We start from the raw sequence: 20,059 nt of genomic DNA, 5'->3' as shown, positions 1-20,059 counted from the left end.
AAAAAATGATTTCAAGACAATTTTCACCATCAAAGCTACTTCCTTCAGCTCTTTCCTCTTCTTTCTCCAAATATCCATGCGAGAAGTACACTACACGGTGTCTTAAAACAAAAATGCATTGATTCCCAGTGGCTCTGGTAAACATTAACACCTTCTCTTACTTATATAATTTAATGTTTAACCAGAAAAAAAAAGCGGGGGGGGGGGGGTTAGGAAGAAAGAAAACTATTGTTTTGCAAAAAAACAGCTTTGTCTTACATTCTTGGGGAGACATAGCCAAGTAATTTAGTAATTACACAACTAAAGGAGTCCAGCATGTTTTGTTCTACTGAAATAACTAACTAACCAAAGACAAATGGTGCCAGAGAAGGCAAAGTTAATGTTTTTGCTGTCATGAATTCATCCAGAAGAAACACCTTTGCAGCTGGTCACAGTGAGAAAAGCCCTCTGTATTCTCCACGCACATTGTCCAACCTCAGTTACACCACAGGGGCCGCCACCCCATCCCACTCCTGCCCCAACGCTGCAGTGGAGTCACACTGCGTTCTCCATTTGGTTTGCTCAAGATTAAGAAGTTTTCATTCTCATTAGTGGAGGGAAAAAGGCGAAGAAATAGCATATCTTTAACAACAAAGCCCTTTTGTTTTTCCAAAACTACTCTGGGTTTATAGCAACCTGTTGGCGACTATGAGGTCTTAAATGGACCTAAACATTTTGGTCCTGCCTGAACCTACACAATTTTTCAAAGAATCTAAAATCTGAACCTAAGATTAAATTTAATAAATTATTATTGTATTTCTAGAATTCCTAGGTTCCTAGAATCTGTAACTTTTCACTCACGGATTATTTTTATAGATTTAATATGATCTATATTTAGAGGAATCTTTACATTAGTTCTATATTTCTTTAGTTTTATTTTTTGTTCAAAAAAGAGAAGTGATTTAAACCCTAGTTTATACTTATTCACTCTTGTTTTGCTTACAGCCGACTGCATTTTCCAAATATGGCTGCAACAATAGCTCCCACCCTGCTTGTTTTTCTCTTACAATGGGATCTGAACATACCTTCCCATAAAGTTCTAGTGCCAATGTCGCCCACTCTTTGCAACTTATTAGACCCTCGTGACTTCTGAAATGGGAATTTTTAGGGGTGAAATAGGTAGGCTTAGGGACTTTTTAAAATTAAGTGGGTACATAGAAAAAACACCAGGCTACAGAGTTGCAAAAGGGTACATTTTTATAAGACAAGGGAGTTGGGAGAGGCAACAGTTACAGTTCCATAAGACAAGGGAACTGGGAGTAGCCAAAAGGTCTATATTTACAAAATAAAGAAGGAGGGAGAAAGCCCAGAGGGAACAGAGGAACAATGAGGGAGGAGGACTTCACATGTCCCATATGAGGTTTTGCCCTTTGAGCTCAGGAGTTACTATAGTGACCAAATCAAAGGGGAATAGCAACCAATCAGAGGGGATATCAAGGCACAAAAAACTGCAGCCTTTAAAAACCATGGAAAAAGGAACTCGGTGGGACTCTTCCCCCATCTCCCCATGTGGGAGTCTATACTTATTCTTCAATAAATTTCCTTTGCTATACCACCTTTCGTTCATGATTTCATTCTTCGACTTCACCAGACAAGAGCCTGGGAGACCATCGGCCCAGGGAAACACCATGCATTTCCAGTCCAAAAAATCCCGTATCACTCCCTTATCCAAGATGACAGCAGAAATCAGACAACCTGACTTTCAAGGCTGGAAGATAATAAAATACCATGCATTTCAGCCTTGGTTTCTTGGGATTTGGTTCTTGAAACCCAGTTGCCAGGCTGCAAGGAAGCCCAAGCAAGCAGAACAAAGGCATCCATTCACTGGGGAAAACTATCTAAAAGCCAAAATTGAGTTAGGATCGCCCTTATACACTTCCATTATACTGTGTATTTTTCTTACTGGTCCATTACAGAAATAGTGATGAATCCATAACTCAAATATTTTTTCATTTACACGCATCTTTTCCCTCTAGATTTTAATTCCGGGAGAGCATCAACTGAGTCTGTCTTATTCTTGTCTCCTTTATGTCTAGAATGCCTGATGGTCAAAAGGTGTCAACTGAATTACAGAAGGAATAAAACTGCCAAGTAACTGGCAATGCCCAGCTAGCATCAGGTATTTGACCTTCCGGATGAGGTCCTCTTACAAAGGATTTGTGAAAGCCTACAAAAGGATCGTGACTATTGGACTAAAATTTAAATGCTAATAAAGCTCAAATCTGAACAAAGCTGGACATGCAGGAGACACTTATAAGCATTCCATGTTTTCCCAGATCACAGTTATCTGGCTCGCCACCCGCCTTTCTTGGCAGGAGTATCTGTCTTCACTTTGAAGCCCTCTCTCACAGAGCTCTGGAGTCCCCATCAGGATGTTTCAGATGTGCCTGTGGAATGGATGAGCTCATTTGTCCAGAAACACCTGCATATTTCTCCTTTCTGGTTCAAAACCACTATAGTGATACAGTCATAAATTCCAATTAGTCATAGATCTTGGTGCTATTGGCATTTTGGACGGGACAATTCATTGTTTTGAAGGGGAGGAGGGGATTGCCCTGGGCACTATGGGATGTACAGCAGCATCCCTGGCCTCTACCCACCGGATCGAGGTAGCAACATCCTCCATCCCCCACCAACGCCCCCGCTGTGACTCCTGAAACTGTCTCTGGACATTGCCAGATGTCCTCTGGCAGGAAAAACTGCCACTAGTTGAGAACCACGAATAACAGAAAAAATACGGAAAAGCTGCCAGGCAGCCTCCAAGTCCCTGCCTAGGGGGCATAGTGCTTTTTGTGTTGACACCAAGGCTCAGTGCCCAATAGCATGGCTGGTGGCCTTTTCAGTTTCCCTCACAGCCAGGTCCAGGTGGGCCTGACCGGACATTACACCACCTTACTTTGTTCTGTACGGGGTCTGTGTGCCTACTGACCTGTCAGTAGGCAAGCACGCGTCACCCTCATTTAAGGCTATCCCTTGCAGTAAAACCTCGAAGCAATATTTCGTGCAATAAATACCATGCAGAGGTTTTAGACCACTCTTTAATATGTGTTCTATATTTTATTTTAACTCCTCTTCCTAGGGTCCAGGATAAGGCCAAGTGGCCCAGCCAGGGTACAGGTGATAGACACATACTACTCTCAGGGCCTCCACTACCCTCTCAAAGAGCACCTTCAGGATTCAAGTCATACCCACAGAGGATGAGCATGGCTGAAATTCAGCCTGGGGCCTTTACCATAGCCATGTATGAAATAAGTAGTGCTCATAGCAGGACGGAGCAAAAAATTACCACATTATTACTTGGCCTTTCTGTTCCCAAGGCTGGCTGGAAATGATAGCTAAAACCATTCGCTAACATTCCAGGCAAGTAAGTGTCATGAAATGAACATCCCTCCACATTTCTTGAAGTGGCCCAGGCTTTTCCAATGGTCACATTGCAAATAGCATCCCCTCCAAGACAGCCCCACATTGCAATGCATTAAAATTGATGTTGTCTCCAGGGTCCCAGCCAGTAGAGATGCAATAACTCACATGGCTTTCTGCTCTCCTGCTGGTCTGTTTATAGAGGAGGCAGCCTGCTTACAAATTACTGAAACAGAAAAGCCAGATAATGATGTGTTCTGAGAACAGCCTCAGAAATACGGCTTGTGCTCCCTCCCTCTTGTGTTTCAGGGCTTTCTCTAGTCTCTGGCTGTGGGAGTTCTAGTTTAAGGGGAGTGATACAGCTGTTGCCCAGCCCCCACATAGCTCCGTTTAAAAAGCAGGGATCCCTGTGCAGTGTATTAACACTCCCAGGAAACATATGGTGGCCATACTCTGTGATTTTGAAGCTAGTGTTGTAAATATTCTCACCTAGGATTGAAAAGTTAGAACGTTCCTTCTCAATATTGCCCAGTGCTCCAGAGATTAATTTAAGGGGTGTCTTCCCAGACCGGTTAAAGCACCACCTCTTCTTCAGTTGCTATGTGGAATATCTGAAAATTTTTTTATGTTTAGAAATTCAGAGAACTCGTTTCCCTTCTATGGAGTGATCCAACATTGGGTGGGGGGGAATGTTTTTTGGGGGGGTGGAGGAGTTGCAACTAAAATATTGAGAGTGAGATTTGAGGTTATTTTCCACTATGGCAAAATGGATATATGGGCTGTTCTTATTGCATCTATGAATAGGAAGGTTCTAGAATAACAAGTAGTCTGGGCCATAAATATGCAGGTTATTTATGATGAAACAGGACTCATCATTCACACACAGATGCCAATGACTCTGACCTTCCTGCCCTTGATAATAGGAACTGTCAGTGATGCACTTGGGAGGCAGAGCACGTGCTTCAGCAGGTGACACAGCAGAGCAAAGCCTCAAGTAAGACAAGACCCGGTTCCTTCACTAAGTGGACGGGGAGTCCCAGGTCACCAGTCAATACAGTTTAACCATCGCCCGTATCTTTTCTTTGAGCAGAAAAAGAAGGTTCTTTCGCGTTAGTAATTGTTTCTGCCAGCCAATTAAAATCCCAATCCAACGGGAAAACTATTCAGAAAATAGTGGTCTTTGATTCATAAAAAGAAAATGTTTTTGAAAAGTTCACGGCAGATCATGATCTTAGCATAATTTTCAAGGATAAGATGATAATAAAATGTTATCCAAACTGCACAGCCAATCTGCAGAGCAGATGCCAAGCCGCTCAACTAAAGCATTCATTCGGGTGAAGCTTAACAGCTTTGCCGTTTTATCTACTAGATTTTCTACCTGCTCAACAGTGCATACTAGATTCTGCTTCAACACTCTCTAGGGCAAGAATTGCTGAAATTTTCCACCTAGCCTCTTTCCGGAGACCCAAAGCAGGTAAGTCTCATTAGGAATATGAAGGAGAGAAAAACGTAATGCAGAAGTCATGGTATTTGCAGTCACTAGTCCATGCTTGGAGTGGCATTTGGGGTAGACTTCTGACCTCTTGTGCTTCTATTTATATTGTCAGCTGACTGCAGAAAAGTAAATGTGGTAGAACAAATGAAGTAAAAATGGCAGAGAAAGGAAATTAAAGAAGCATATTCTGAAATGCTCCCAGGAACAGCAGGAGCTGTGCCAAATAATAAGCATAAACAAAATGTTACATTTCATGTAGCTGAAACTGTTGGAGCTTTTAATATTTATTTGAACGTTCAATTTTACCATGGCTTTGACCACTGTTGGAAATACCTTGTCTGTGAACTGAATGAAAATTGATATGCAGGAGAAAATGTATTCAGGTTCTAGTGTTCATTCTAGTTCATCTTATGCATTCTCAGTAGGATGTTATTAACTGCACTGCAATCTGGCCCTACAAAGCCTTTCAGGTTTTAGATGCATACAGGGCCCCATTTGGGGAATTCTATTTTGGCCTATTTGGCAGGTAGCAAAGAAAGCTGGTAGCTTTGAGAGAAGCTAAGAGCATGTCCAATATATGCTTCCCACAGCTTGGCAGGCCCTATGGTCCTAGAGAGGTATGTGTGTGTGATGGTAAAAAAAAAAAAAAAAAAAAAAATACCATGTAGAGTTCATGGCAGTTCCAAATAGGAGAAATGTAATGGAGATACACAGGATTCTAGAGCAAGGCTATTAAGTCTGCAGTAAAGAATTATAGACCTAGCTGGTTTGGCTCAGTGGATAGAGCATCGGCCTTCGGACTGAAGGGTCCCAGGTTTGATTCCGGTCCGGGGCACGTACCTCGGTTGCAGGCTCCTCCGCAGCCCAGGCCTTGGTCAGGGCTGGTGCAGGAGGCAACCAATCGATGTGTTTCTTTCACATCAATATTTCTCTCTGTCTTTCTCTCTCTTCCACTCTCTCTAAAAAATCGATGGAAAAATATCCTGGGGTGAGGATAAAAAATAAAAAGTGATGATACAAAGACCCCAAGAAATCATGTAGTTGGACCATCAAGAACTGGGTGCTATCATAGTCACTAAGTTAAAAGATTGGGCAAGTCCAGCAACAGCCCACTATAAAATGAAAATGGTAAATCCTGGATCATGTGCAAGCTAGGACAGTGCACACAAGTAAGCTGCTTAATCAGGTGACTTGTGATGATTATTGCTGCATCACCTCTCCCACAACTTACACCTTTGGCCACTTGGAAGGGTTCTTTATGACCAACTGACAGAGGAGGAAGAAATCCAAGCTTATTTCTTAGATGGGTCTGCTCAGTAGATAGGTCTGATCTCACTCAATCCTCATCGCTAGGTTGAAAGCTTTACGAGATCAGAAAATTTGTCCGTCTTGTCCACCATTTAATCACCAAGGGCGAGTATAGTGTCTATATGGTAGGTAGTCTTTCAAAAAATATTTCTTGATCCGATATGCCAGGTTCTGGGCTATGTAATAGGAGTATAGCAGTAAACACTTGAGTTTATTGAATTATAGTAGAATCAATAAATATTTGTTGAAGAATAAAAGAATAACAACCTTTTAGCATCCAGGGTTCCACCAGGAACCAGAATCCAGTTCTAAAAATTCAGAGACCAGAAATAGTGGTAAGCCTTTAACACACCTAGGCCTAAGATATAAGAGCTGGGGATGGTTTCAGAGGCTTAGAATTGGAAGTATGAAGCCAGAACCATCAACAAAAACTGTAGATGAGGGGCTGAGCCATGACCATAAAATATGGCCTACAGCAAGAAGGAACCTGGAAGAGATATCTCACCGCTCTCTTCCTTCACCCTCCAATCCCCACCACTGCCTCTCTTTGACAACAACTAGAAGCCAACTAACTGGCAAGGAAACCCTGGTGATGTGGTCTGCAGGGCCCTGTCTCCCAAAGAATTGATCAGATCACAGAAGATGAAACAAGGGGTGTGAGAGTAGGGGATAGAAAAAAAAATGAAGAAAGCAGAATAAACACTTTGAGAGACATATCCTTTTTCCCATCTTAACAGATGAGAAATCTGAGGCTACCCCTGATCAGACAAGTAAAATTGCAGATGTAATTATTTGGTACAATTTTCTTGATAGAAAAGCAAACACAGAGAAATGAAATGACCTGCAACCAATTTGTGACAGAGCTAGGGTTAGAACCTGAGTTTCCTGCTCCCTAAGTAATGTTGCCACTCAATACACTTCTAGAATTCTGCTTTCCTTCCCATCAGGAGCCCCTGATGCAGGAAACACACATTAATTAAATAAATGAACAATTCTCTTCAGAATAGAAGTGCCAACGTGGGAAGAAACTGCTCAATTGCTTTTCCTTAATGGACTTCAGCTGGGACACCAATGGGACGAAATAGGATGCAATCCCGGGAGTCTGAAGAGTTAGCATGAGTCACAACAATATCTTGATTGGCCACAGGTGATTTCACAGCCTCAGGCCAGCCATTGAATTGGAAGATCAATTCCACCCCAGCCTCACACAGTGGTCACATTTGTCTTCTGAAATGCGTGTTCCTTGAGCTTCCCCAGCTCCTGTTTCTCTCCTGCCAGACTTCAGCCTGACATCTCCTAGCTTCCCAATTTGTCTCCCTTTCAGATTTAATTAGCATAGCACTCTAGGGGAGCCCCTCAGAGAGGGACAGTAGCAATCATGTCATTGATCCCCATGACATAGTTCATGTTCTCTGCCTTACTTTCTGGTTTTGTTGTTGTTTTTATTTTGTTTTTGCTATTCCAGAGAAATTCTATTTCTCTTTATAGCTTAACTAAAGATGTTTAGCTGCTTTGGAGATCAGAGGAAGAAGGGCATGTAAATTACCTCTGGGAGTAGGTGAGGCAAGGCATTCATGTTTATGAGATTTCACGGACTTTCATCTGCAATGACTAATGGTGCTAAGCAGACTAAAATGGAAAACTATGTTAATAGCAAAAGAACCATCCATGGTAAGTAGCCAAGAGAGCTGAGGATAAAAATCACTGAAAGAAGTTCAGTGACCATTGATTTTGAGTGGATGGCGTTAATTGATGAGAAATCAATACTCTTTTAATTGGAATTTTGCTGTCTGTGGATGCATACATAGCACAGTCTATTAAGGTAAATGATAAGTCACCTTTGTTTTAGAGCTTCTAGCAGGAAATTAGAGATGAGATCTTGGAATGGGGCCTATTTTCCACTCACTTGTATCATTTAACTATGAAATAAAATCAAAGAAGATGCTCTATTTATAACAGAGATTCCAAATCTAAACAGGCATCTCTCCCTCTGTTTATATAAATGCTGCCACTCCCCATCCCTGCCTCACCACCTTACTATCCACTGTTTCAGAGAAAGCAAAGCCATGTGCTTCAGGGATGGAGTTGTTTTTTGGTTTTTTGTGGTGTGTTTTTTCTGCTTGGGAGATTAGACACTAGAAAACTCTATGGACCAGATTTCAGATTTCATTCAGATACCATCACTTACCATGGATGCACTCTCTCTGATCTTCAGAGCTTCAATTATAAAATCAGAATAATAATATCAACTTCCTTAACAAAATGGTAAGGATTCAATGGCTGAAGCACTATACAATGTCAGTCATGTGATGGCATCTGCTAATGAACTCTTCTGGGTGAATGTTTCATTTGCTACCCTTAAACGCTCACCTGCTATTAAAACAGAAAAGTCCCCAAGAGTTTAGAGACCAGGTGGTTTCATGGACAGTACATCATAGTTACCTCCACATCACATCTCCTTGACATCTCTTCATGTCACTTCACAGGCCACTCCCAGAAGAAAGCCAACAGTCTTCTGAGCTGGTTGAACAATGTCAAACCCTCTTCCAAGTGCAGACCAACTGACGCAGATGTGGAAGTTGCCCTCAAAACAAGAGTGGGAAGATGCTGGCGGGGCTTGCTGTTCTAACCGGCCTGATTCTAAGCCCTGAGTGGACATTTTACACACAATCTCTCCCTTCTCAGGACTCATGTTTCATAGAGCAACATGTGAGAGGAGAAGCCCCTACAAAAATTATGTTTCAGCAAAATTCTGAAAGTCTTGAAAATGAGGGAGAAAACTGCCAGAAGGAACCGGGAGCATGTTACGCCCAAATGCATCATCTGTTCTGACAGGCAAATTTCACAAGGAGCCAAACCTTGACAATTCTCCTCCCCTGTTTTTTAAAAACTGCTTCCCTGGCAACCCCTTACTAAGCTGCGACAGCCACACTACATTGCAGGAGCCCTCTTTGCTGTCACCTCCCTCTCCATGAGGCCAATTTATTCAGCTGAACCGTGCAGGTGGGCAGAAGACAGCACACACCTCCGCTGTTCCCCAGGATGAGTGCCCAGGCCTCAGAGAAGACAGCACGTCTTCCCCTTATGTGCAGCTCTTATCACTTACAAATTTCCCCATTCTGAAATGGATGAAGGGGTAAGGAATTAGATTATTTGCTGGGGGGGGGGGGGTCCTTTTCTTTGATAGCAAGCAGGAGAATAAAACAATGCCTATTCGCTATATAGGGTATTGACATATTTTAGAAACATCACAGAGGAGCTAGCAACATAATTGCCATATCTCACACAGGGAGCTTTGTATATTTATTTTCCAGATCAATACTTTTATTTTTCTAATATGTTCATTTTTTAAATTTCTTTTTAAATATAGTTGGCATACAATGTAAGTTTTAAGTGTACAAGAAAGTATTGTCTATTTAAATTGTGATAGTGGAAAAGAAGTTTCAAAATAAATAAAAACTACAAGTGTTGCCAAGATTGTATAGGATGTAAGAACATACACACACACACACACACACCACACTCACACACACACAAGTTTAGCAAATATTAGACCACCATAGAAAAGGAAATCTATCTTTAAAATCTACTATTTTAGCAGCTGAAGAGATAGAGCTGTGAGATATTTTAACAAATATTCACTTAAAATGGCTACCCATGGTGAGAAAAGGTTACGGACAGGGAGCTTGCCTTTAGGCATGGCTGAAATACTACAGGCAGAAGCTAATTCCGTTTTCCTGTATGTGTTCGGCGATAAGAGAAAACAGGCCTCTCTACTGATCTATGTCTCCCTGTTTTAAGCTCTAAACTACCTTCAGGGTCTTGTCCTAGAGGTGAGGTAGAGGCCGGGCCAGAGTATCCCACAGAAACGTCTCAGTCCTCGGACTTCTTAAACAGCTTGCCATTTGTCTCAAATGGTAACTGCTTGCTTAAAAGGACAAATGCTAAGCTGAGGTGTTTTCCTGATAATTAAAATCAGTTGAATCTTTTAGTCCAGATCCCAACTCCTCTCCCCATATGGCTCACTTAGTCAATAAACATTTAGTTAAGATTCCAGACCAAGATGGCGACACAGGAGGCTCCTGAATTTATCTCCTCCCAGAGATGCACCGAATGTATAGCTTCACAGGAAGTGATTCCCCCTGAGAGAAACTCAGAAACTCGCTGAGGGACGCCCACACATGGATGATTGAGAAAATGCCCACATCAAAACCGGTAGGAAAGGCTAAGATACCTTCTCGCCATATACCCCACCCCACCCCCACACAGGACATACAATCAGGAGGGCACCCCAAACTTCCAGCTTCTCCCTGGGGAGAAGGGGGTGTGCACTGTACACCTAGCTCCCTGACTTTTCAGACTCCCGCCGGAGGGATGGCCTCCCTAAATCTCTTAGCTCTGACAGCCAGCGGGGCTTTCAACCACAAGTCCCACAGAACTATAGCAAACAACGTGGCTGTTAATATGGGCCATCTCCTCAGGGTCCAAAGCAGAGAGAGAGGCAGAAATGCCCATCTCCTAGTCTTCCCCTAAAAGGGGTTTGATGCATCCTTTGCAAGCTGCAACCTGAGAGTTCAGCTTCTAATGAGCCTGCCTGGAGGTGATGACTGTGATCCTCCCAGAGCCTGAATGAGCCTGTGGGCACTGCCCCCTCTGCCTCACTCCAACAATAAAACCAAGTCTCTGACTGACTTATTTCACTTAACATAATGCTCTCCAGCTCCATCCAAGCTGTTGCAAATGGTAGGAGTTCCTTCCTTTTGACAGCAGCGTAGTATTCCATTCTGGATGTACCACAGTTTTCTAATCCACTCATCTACAGATGGGCACTTAGGCTGTTTCCAGATCTTAGCTATGGTAAATTGTGCTGCTATGAACATAGGGGTGCATATATCCTTTCCGATTGGTGTTTTTAGTTGCTTGGGATATATTCCTAGAAGTGGGATCACTGCGTCAAATGGGAGTTCCATTTTTAGTTTTTTGAGGAAACTCCATACTGTTCTCCACAGTGGCTGTGCCAGTCTGCATTCCCACCAGCAGAGCACGAGGGTTCCTTTTTCTCCACATCCTTGCCAGTGCTTGTCATTTATTGATTTGTTCATGATAGCCATTCTGACAGGTGTGAGATGGTACCTCATTGTCAGTCAGAGAAAGATAAATATCACATGATCTTACTCATTTGCAGATTATAATAAACAATATAAACTGATGAACAAAAACCAATCCAGAGACAGAGAAGCATCGATCAGATGCTCAAACCTCAGAGGGAAGGTAGGGGAGGGTGGGGGTAAGAGGTAGAGGTCAACCAAAGGACTCGTATGCATGCATATAAGCATAACCAATGGACACAGACACCAGGGGAGTGAGGGCATAAACAGGAGTGGGGTGAGGGGGTATATGGTGAGGGTATAAGGACACACATGTAATACCTTAATCAATAAAAAAAGTTAAAAAACAAGTCTCTAGTATCTCCTTGGAAGGAGCTTCTCCAGCATCTCCTTGGAAGGAGCTTGTCCACATAGCTAGTGCTCCAACCTTCCGCTCAGCCACCGAGGGAGGCTCAAAGGGACCAGTCTGAGAGCCAGCAGGGCCTGCATTCCCAAGTCCCCCAGGACTATAGCAAACAAAGAAGCATCTTTTAATCGAGTGCAGGAGCACACACTCCCCAGCCCCTGCAGCTACACACCTGGGTGCAAAGCAGAGGGAGGGGGCAACAGTGCCCACCTCCCTGTCTCTCCCTGTTCCTCCTGTTTCTCCAGCATGGAGAGGGACTGTAGTCTGTACTTTCCCAGCTATTGCTTGCATCGTAAGTGAAAAGCAGATCAAACCACAATAAACATTTCTCCTCACACCTGTTAGGAATTCTCCCATAAGAAAGACAAGAGATAACAATTGTTGTCAAGGATGTAGAGCAAGCATGTCAAACTCAAAGGCTAACACGGGCCAAATAAATGAGGCTTGCGGCCCCTGGGCTGCGAGTTTGGCATGCTTGATGTAGAGAAAAGGAAACCCTTGTGCACTGTGGATGGGAATGTAATTTGGTGAAACCACTATGGAAAACAGTAGGGAGACTCCGCAAAAAATTAAAAATAGAACTACCATATGATCCAGCACTTCCATTTCCAGGTATATATACAAAGAAAACAAAATTCCTATCTCAAAGAGGTATCTCTACTGCCATGGGCATTGCAGCATTATTCACAACAGCCAAGGCATGGACAACAGCCATTGTGTCCTTCCACAGACGAAAGGATGAAAAAATGTGATAGATGATTGATAGATGATAGGTAGATAGATAGATAGATAGATAGATAGATAGATAGATAGATAGATAATAGATAGATATCCTCACTCAATCGAATCTTATTTTGATCAGCAGTGTCATATAATCAAATGTCTGGGTGTGACAGATGTGGCAGCCATGGGGCAGACAGATTAGTGTAGGGAGGAAGGAACCAACCAAAACTGTTTAAGTAAGTGATCATAAAGGGCCAACATATGGCAGAGAGAATGGAAATGGAAACGGGAAAAGAAGGGCTAGGAAAGCAGACTGGGCAGGTGTTGGCATCAGTTGGGGCAGAAGAGAAGTTAACCGGGGCTCAGTTTCTTTCATAGAAGACCCAGAAATGCCACTGAGTGGCCCCATCAGGAAGATATGGCGTGAATGAGTGGTGCCAGGGCTAACCACGGCTGGGCTATGGTAACCATTGCCTGTGGGGAGAGTGTTGCGAGGCCACTGAAAGCAGAAATCGCAAGTGTTCACACACTAATATGCACACACATACACACAAAGCCACAGTCGGTGGAAACAGGTATTGACATGACCGAGTCGCAATTTGCTTTCAGGGATAAACAGTGGAGCCTCCCTGCTGGGAGCCAGTCACAACCTGTCACGGGGATCTCAGAGAAAGGCCTGAGGAAGGCTGGTGCTCCTGCTGCCTGGCGGGGATTGGTATTGATCCAACCCCCTGGAAAGCTTTTGAAGGTAAAATGTCCTTTAAGTTTTTCATAAAATGAGGCCACAGTATTTCACTTCTAGGATCATAGCCTAAATAAATAATCCAAATATGGCGAGGCTTTTTATAGGCATTCGTTACTGCATTATTAAAATGAGTCCAGTTAATATTCTCTATCTGATTGGGGTGATGGTTACTTGGATGTAAACATTGATCAAAACCCATCAAATCATTCACTTAGGATCTGTACATTGCCCTGTAAATTATATCTCAAAAAAGTAAACAATAAATATATATACATATATATAAATTAGATTTCCTTCTTAAATATAAAACAGCCAACTACCAAATTAACCCAAATGGCCCAACACAGGGACATATTTCCTTTGTAGGATTCATTTGATTATATCTTCTGATGTTATTAAAGTAAGGATTTAATCATAAGTGTTTTTAATCATATAGAAAATATTTTTTTACTACGTAAATTGAAAAATAAATACAAAATACTATAAAGAATATAATCACAAGAATGTTAAAATATGCGTAAGGAAAAGACTGAAAGTTAATATATCTAAACAGCAACAGTAATTATAAGATTGTGAATGATTCTTTTCTTCCTTTTATTTTTCTGTGTTTTTTATGCTATATAGTAACCCTTATTACAATAAGAAAAAAATTTTTTATTCTTTTAAATAGTGAATAAGGAAGGTGCCTCTCCCAGTCACTCCCTGTTCCCTCTCCTCTCAGCTCTTGAGCAAATAGCAAGCCTGGATGACACCATCCCGAATAGAGAATAAAAATTAATCAAAAAGGATCTAAAATGAAGTCTGTGCCTAAATACAATCCAATACTTCCTCCAAAAAAGGAATCCAGTTGGCAAATTCATAACAACATTGGAAACAAGGCTCACCACCAGACTGTAAAAATAGGGGTTTCTAGAAGTAACAGAGCAACAGCAAAGAGATTGGCAGCATGTCCCAAATAAAACATCCCAAAATAGTGCTCTTCAGAGCAGAACTGCAGATAATGCCACCATCAGAAGCAGTGGAGGCAGGAGAGAGAGTGTGGCAGAGTTTTCAGTAACTCCCTGGAGAGTGGCGCCGATAAGACAACAAACAGAATTATGAGTACCTCCTCCTAAGAGTCTGACAGGCGAGACCACCGGGATGGCTAATGAGCAAAAAGAAAGGGAGAGTTTCTGTCTGCCAGGAGGAACCTACCAGGAGCCTTCTTCTCAGAATAAAAGCCTTCTTCATGCCCTCCTAGCCATGCTGTGGACCACTTCTCCTATAGACTCACCAAAGGTGGTAAGAGTTTGCATCCACTGCCAGACAAACAGGGATCCTCATTTGGGCTGAAAAAATACACTGCAAAAGCAATGAACAGTTCCATCTAGAACCTCAACCACAAATAAGAGCAAGCAAGAAACACTAAGCATTTAAGGACTATAACACCACAAAAGACACACTCTGTACTCATTACTAGGAAAAGATTTTTACTAAAAAAAAAATGTTTAAATATTTTTTAAAACTAGGTATAATATTAGAAAGAAAAAATAAAAATATTATTATTATCAAACGATGTGAGTGTTCATCTAGAACACCCAAGAGATTCTACTAATAAACTTTTACAAGAGAAAATTTAGTTGGGTAAGCACAAGATCGACATAGAAGAATTCATAGTAGCTTTTTTTATACCTGAAATAACCATTTAGAATGTCTTTAAATTTCCCATCATAACAGCAAAGTAAATAACATAGTTAAAATTAAATCCAATAAGGAATATACATGTATGAAGAATGCTGTAAAATTGTATTGAAGAAAGTAGAAGGAGCTCTAAATTAATAGAAGGGCAAACCTTGTTTCTGGATGGGAAGACTCAATATTAAAAGACATCAGATCGCTTCAGCTCTCAGGGGAGAGAGAGCTGAACTGCAAGTACAATCCAATCTTAAACTTCTCTTTAGAGCCATGAAAGCTTAAGTCATAAGATAAATACTTGTATGCTGTAGATTTGTTTAAATAAAAACTTCTAAAAAAACCATATTAAACCAATATCCAACATTATTTCTGAACCTGAAAGAATAAAATGACTTAGAATTCCAGAAAATCACACATTTTTTTCATTCTTACAAAAGTATATGGAGAAGACCCTGATGCAATGGCTTAGTTACTCCATAAAGAGAAGGTCATATTTTCCATAAAGTTAGTATCCTTTTGGTGGAAAATTCTGTCAAACTGAATCACAGACATCAAAACAGACCCAAAAGTATATGTATCAAACAATGTGAACTAAAGTTTCTCTCATTCTGGAACCAATGGTCCATGTTCATTAGCAGACCCAAAAACATCAGGTGTTAACAGGTCATATATCAAGTGCCAACGAGCATACATTTTGGTTGTGTTCCTGATTGATTTTGGTAACACGTTAATGATCTTTCTCTACTCAAACAACCTTACTCGTTTTTCTTAGTCACCTTAAGACAGGCTTGCAATCTCTAACTTATCTAATTTCTCACATCTATCCAATGAGTTAATTTGATGGTAGCACCACCATTTGGGATACAAGATAAGATGCCCTTGCATCCTTGCAAATGTGTAAAGGGAACTAGGCTGGAGTTGGGAAAGCCACAGAAAAGCAGCTGAACTACAAATGGGAACCAGAGACTCAACCAATGCAAAACGACTTTCTAACTAATAATCCCACTTAAATCTTATGGAAGTCAAAGTGCTTTATAGCAATTATCAAATGAATCACCCAAACATCCTTGCACACCAGGAGGGAGAATGTATCATAATAGTCACTGAATGGATTGGAAAAACTGCACTGCAGAAAGGTGAATGACCAAAGATTACAAAATGAGTCAGGATTAGAACCCAAAATGGTCCTCAATGACCCTGATGGAGTCAACCGGTCCTAGCTAAACAAAGCACCTTTGTTTGCCTGTTTTAATTTTCTCTATATAACAGAGACAAGCAAAGGATTTTATCTTCTCCATGCTGACTGTTGTCTATTAGTTCTTTTTTGTTCCTCCATGTTTTCACTCCATAGTAATAGAAATGATGTTAGTAATATTTGAATAGCATCATATCTCACAAAGTACTTTTACATTTATGATCTCCCCTAATTAAGCAAACTCCCTTTCTGCATTCTGCATTTCTCCAACCCCTCACTCAAGCCGACTTGAAATTGTCAAAACCATGTATGAAATGCAATAGGGAGATTAGGGCTTCCTCTGAGTCACTATTTTCATTAAAGTTACCCAAGATACTGGCACCATCTTTTGTGCTTTTAATCGGCAAACACTCACTGAGCACCACTGTGTAGAGACAGTGCTAAGTACTAAGGATATAAAGATAATGAAGACAGTCTTCATGTGAAGGAGCTTATGGTCTAAAGATCGAAATAATTTACAAATATAATATCACAGGTGTCTCAGTTAGGGTCTGAATAAAATGTTCTTGGAATATCAATGAGGGAAAAATGAGTTCTTTTGGGGGAAATCAGAAAATGCTAATGTGCTGAATTGTCTTCATATCTTCTCCCCCCCATATCTTATCTCAACCTGCTCTGTACCCCACAGAGCTCACCATTGTGGGGAGCCTCGCCATGCTTCCTTGTTTACCTTTGAGCTTTGGGTAGGGTTTGACAATGGACAGTCCCTGCAGGAGATCAGAGGGCATGCAATGACAGGTTGGGGTGTTCAGTTTCCCAGATCCTTCCCCATACCAGTTACAATTTAGCAGTGACTATACTCCTCTATCACAGGCCAGCACTGTCATCCTAAAGTCCCAAGTCACTCTGTTTCCTCACCTGCTTCCTCAGGCCCAGAGATGATACAGGCTGCCACCCTTACCAGCCCCATCTGGTATTACCTTAACCCCTTGTAAATAATTTCACCATTAAGATTTTAAGAGATAAGATGTTAAGCAGGAGAGGAACTTAATGAGTTTAGAGTGGGTGGTTATTAAGTAAGGAGACCCTGGATTTGGGGTCCTAATTAGACAGCTGCTAGTATCTTGAGTTCATGCCAGAACGTGATTTAATGTGATGGAGCTCGGGATGGGGAGAACAAGATAACTGACTTGCATGATATATTTTGAAGTTGAATTGCTAGGCCAGGTAACCACCTGGACATTAGGGAAAGTGAGGGAAAGAGTGAAGCTGAAGGTAACTTCCAGGCTATCAGAAAGAAAAAAAATGTTCCTTAAAAAGACTTTAAAACTATGTGATACTTGTGATATATTTTAATTAAAGATAATTTGGCAAAAATGCTACTGTTTATGAATTGTCCTGGCCTTGCTTTTGGCAGGAAATCAACAGTCACCTTCAAGAGGGCTTGCAAAGCAAACTTTGCAACCTGAGTTCGTGTGTCCTTCTTTTTTTTTTATTGTTTTATTGCTTAAAGTATTACAAAGGGTATTACATATATGTCCTTTTTTTTCCCCCCCACCCTTGACAATCCCCTGGCCTCCTCTACCCCCCAGTGTCTTATGGCCATTGGTTATGCTTATATGCATGCATACAAGTCCTTCGGTTGATCTCTTACCCCCCTCCCTCCTGGCCCCAAACCCTCCCTGGCCTTCCTGCTGCGTGTGTTTTTCTCAGGTGCGTTCCTCGCACTATTGTGCAAGGATGTAACCATGCAGCCATGCAAAGCCGCACAGAAGAGCAGATAAAAATTCCTGTGGCGTTGATTCTTTCACACACATTATAGTCAATATCTATTGACAGTTTGGACACTGAAATTATCCTCCGTCTAAATATACTGGAAAGTAGAGGAAAGCATCCTACATTCTAACGTTCCTCTGAATGAGTGATAAACCTAATGTCATTATGCCAAGTGAAGTATGTCAGACAGGGAAAGACAAAGACCATATGTTTTCACTTCTATGTGGAATTTAAAAAGAAACAAGGATCAATTGCATGGTTGTGGGGAGGAGGGGAGGTTTGGTGAATGCGGTCAAAGGGTGCAAAACCTCCACTTATAATATTAATAAGGTCTGGGGATGGCAAGTCCAACACGATGGCTATAGTTGACAATACTGTATTATATTTTCAAAAGTTGCGCAGAGCACGAATCTTAGTTCTCAGAACAAGCAAAACAAATTGTAACTACGTGAGGTGATGGGTGTGAACTAACGCTACTGTATGAATCATGTCACAATACCTATATAGTTCACATTGTTCTGTTGTAAACCCTAAAGTTATCCAATGTTACGTGTCAATTACATCTCGATAAAACCGGAGGGGACATCTAGTGCTATTGCTGCTTTCTCTCTAGGACTCTGCTGCTGTTGAGGGAAGGCATCAAAAGGACGTGACCACCAATAACTCTTGAGTAGACCCAGGTAATCAGAGAGTCCTTATCCCCTCCCACCTGCCCCCGTTGTTGGAGTGTATGCACCATCCATCATGCCCAAAGCTGGAGCAGTTCCAAAAAGACAGCCTTGAGAGAGCAATGTGTTGTTAGGATCATCTGGAGTAGTATGTGACCACCCAGCTAAGGCCTCTATATATAAACTTTTAAGATTCTAGCTGACAAGTACATATATCTATTCATCTTGCAGCCACCCAGACAAACCTGGTATGTAAGTTGCTTATTAAACCTGCCAACTACTCATCCTTGCCCTCCATGTACAGGGGCCAGATTTTATCAGGGACACTCCCAAGGGTCCAAACCAACAGCTGCCCGCCCGCACTTCAAATTTCCATGAACTTTCAATTTTACAAAATGCAAACAAAAGCTTCTTTAATTTTATCATCGGACTACTTCCACAGTGTCAAAATTCCTAGAAAAATGCCTGTGAAATATATACAGTGCTTTCGGGTGGGTATAGGCCTAGATGGAAGTGAACTCCAGAGGTCATACCAAGTCCATCCTTCTTCTGGAATATTATTAGTTAGATATTATAACCGTATTGCAAATCCATTCCAATTCTATCAACGATGGAAGTTGAACCTTAACAAATATACAGACTCAAATAAAAACAGAGCCTCAAATGATCTTAATATTTCTTCCACGTATGAAATTGGAGAGACAATTTGTTAAGTCTTTATAAGAAAACTGTTTTCTCCAAATAAAGCCACGCTGTGTCTGAGGAAGCAGCAACTTGTCTGGAGAGACTCTGGCACAGTGACACATGTAAAGTGTGCATGGGAAAAAATGAATAACATGTGCGAAATGTATGTACAAGGGTATTGCTGGCATTCCACATAATGGCTAAAGCCACGGGGAAGTGGTTCATTACATTGCCTGGGGAGCCAAGGAGATAGTTCTTTTGTTCAACCTCCTGCAGCCAACCCTTATTCCGGCAGCACAGTCCCATCACTGGCCGTCATGAGTAAGGGAGTGTCCCCAAAAGGAGTCACTCACACATGTTTGTGTCTTTCCACAAAGGCAGCTTTATGAGAGGAGACCTCCCCACAATAAGCCAATAGAGTCACATACAGGTTACACAGAGAGAGAAAACTTAGTGGTAGAAGCAAGCAGAGTGAGCATTTGGAGTTAAGTCCCAGTACCTGGTGGTCCCCCGGTGGAGAAACGGGCATCCATCTTAAGCCAGGCAGCTGCAGCGGTGGCACGTCCATGGAGTGGAAGTCCGGCAGGACTCCAACCGTGACCCATAGTACAGCCAAGTTCGCTGGGTGGTCTGAGCCCTGAATTCTTATAGCCACCAGGGGTCGAGGTCCCATTCATATCGGTGTCCAGATGGAGTCCTTATCCGAGTGTCCAGACTTGTAGTTTTGGGTGTTCTGGGCCACTCCTAAGGGCACTCCATTACCTCAGTCTTGACAAAGCACTTGACATAACTATCATGGCTGAGAGTGGTTCTATATTGGATTGTCAAAGGTGTTCTAAGAGTCTGCTCTGCTCTTGCTCCATATGCACTGGCTCACC

The 20,059-nt window shown here is 41.8% G+C and overlaps 1 pseudogene; it reads right to left on the bottom strand.

Moving 5' to 3' along the window:
* Positions 1-19,858, bottom strand: part of LOC118675797 — a 28,244-nt pseudogene extending 8,386 nt beyond the window's left edge.
* Between the last annotated feature and the right edge of the window lie 201 nt (positions 19,859-20,059).

The sequence above is a fragment of the Myotis myotis genome, unplaced genomic scaffold (genome assembly GCF_014108235.1).
Source record: "Myotis myotis isolate mMyoMyo1 unplaced genomic scaffold, mMyoMyo1.p scaffold_m19_p_2, whole genome shotgun sequence".
NCBI classification, from domain to species: domain Eukaryota; kingdom Metazoa; phylum Chordata; class Mammalia; order Chiroptera; family Vespertilionidae; genus Myotis; species Myotis myotis.
This window is presented reverse-complemented; position numbering and strand designations above follow the sequence as displayed.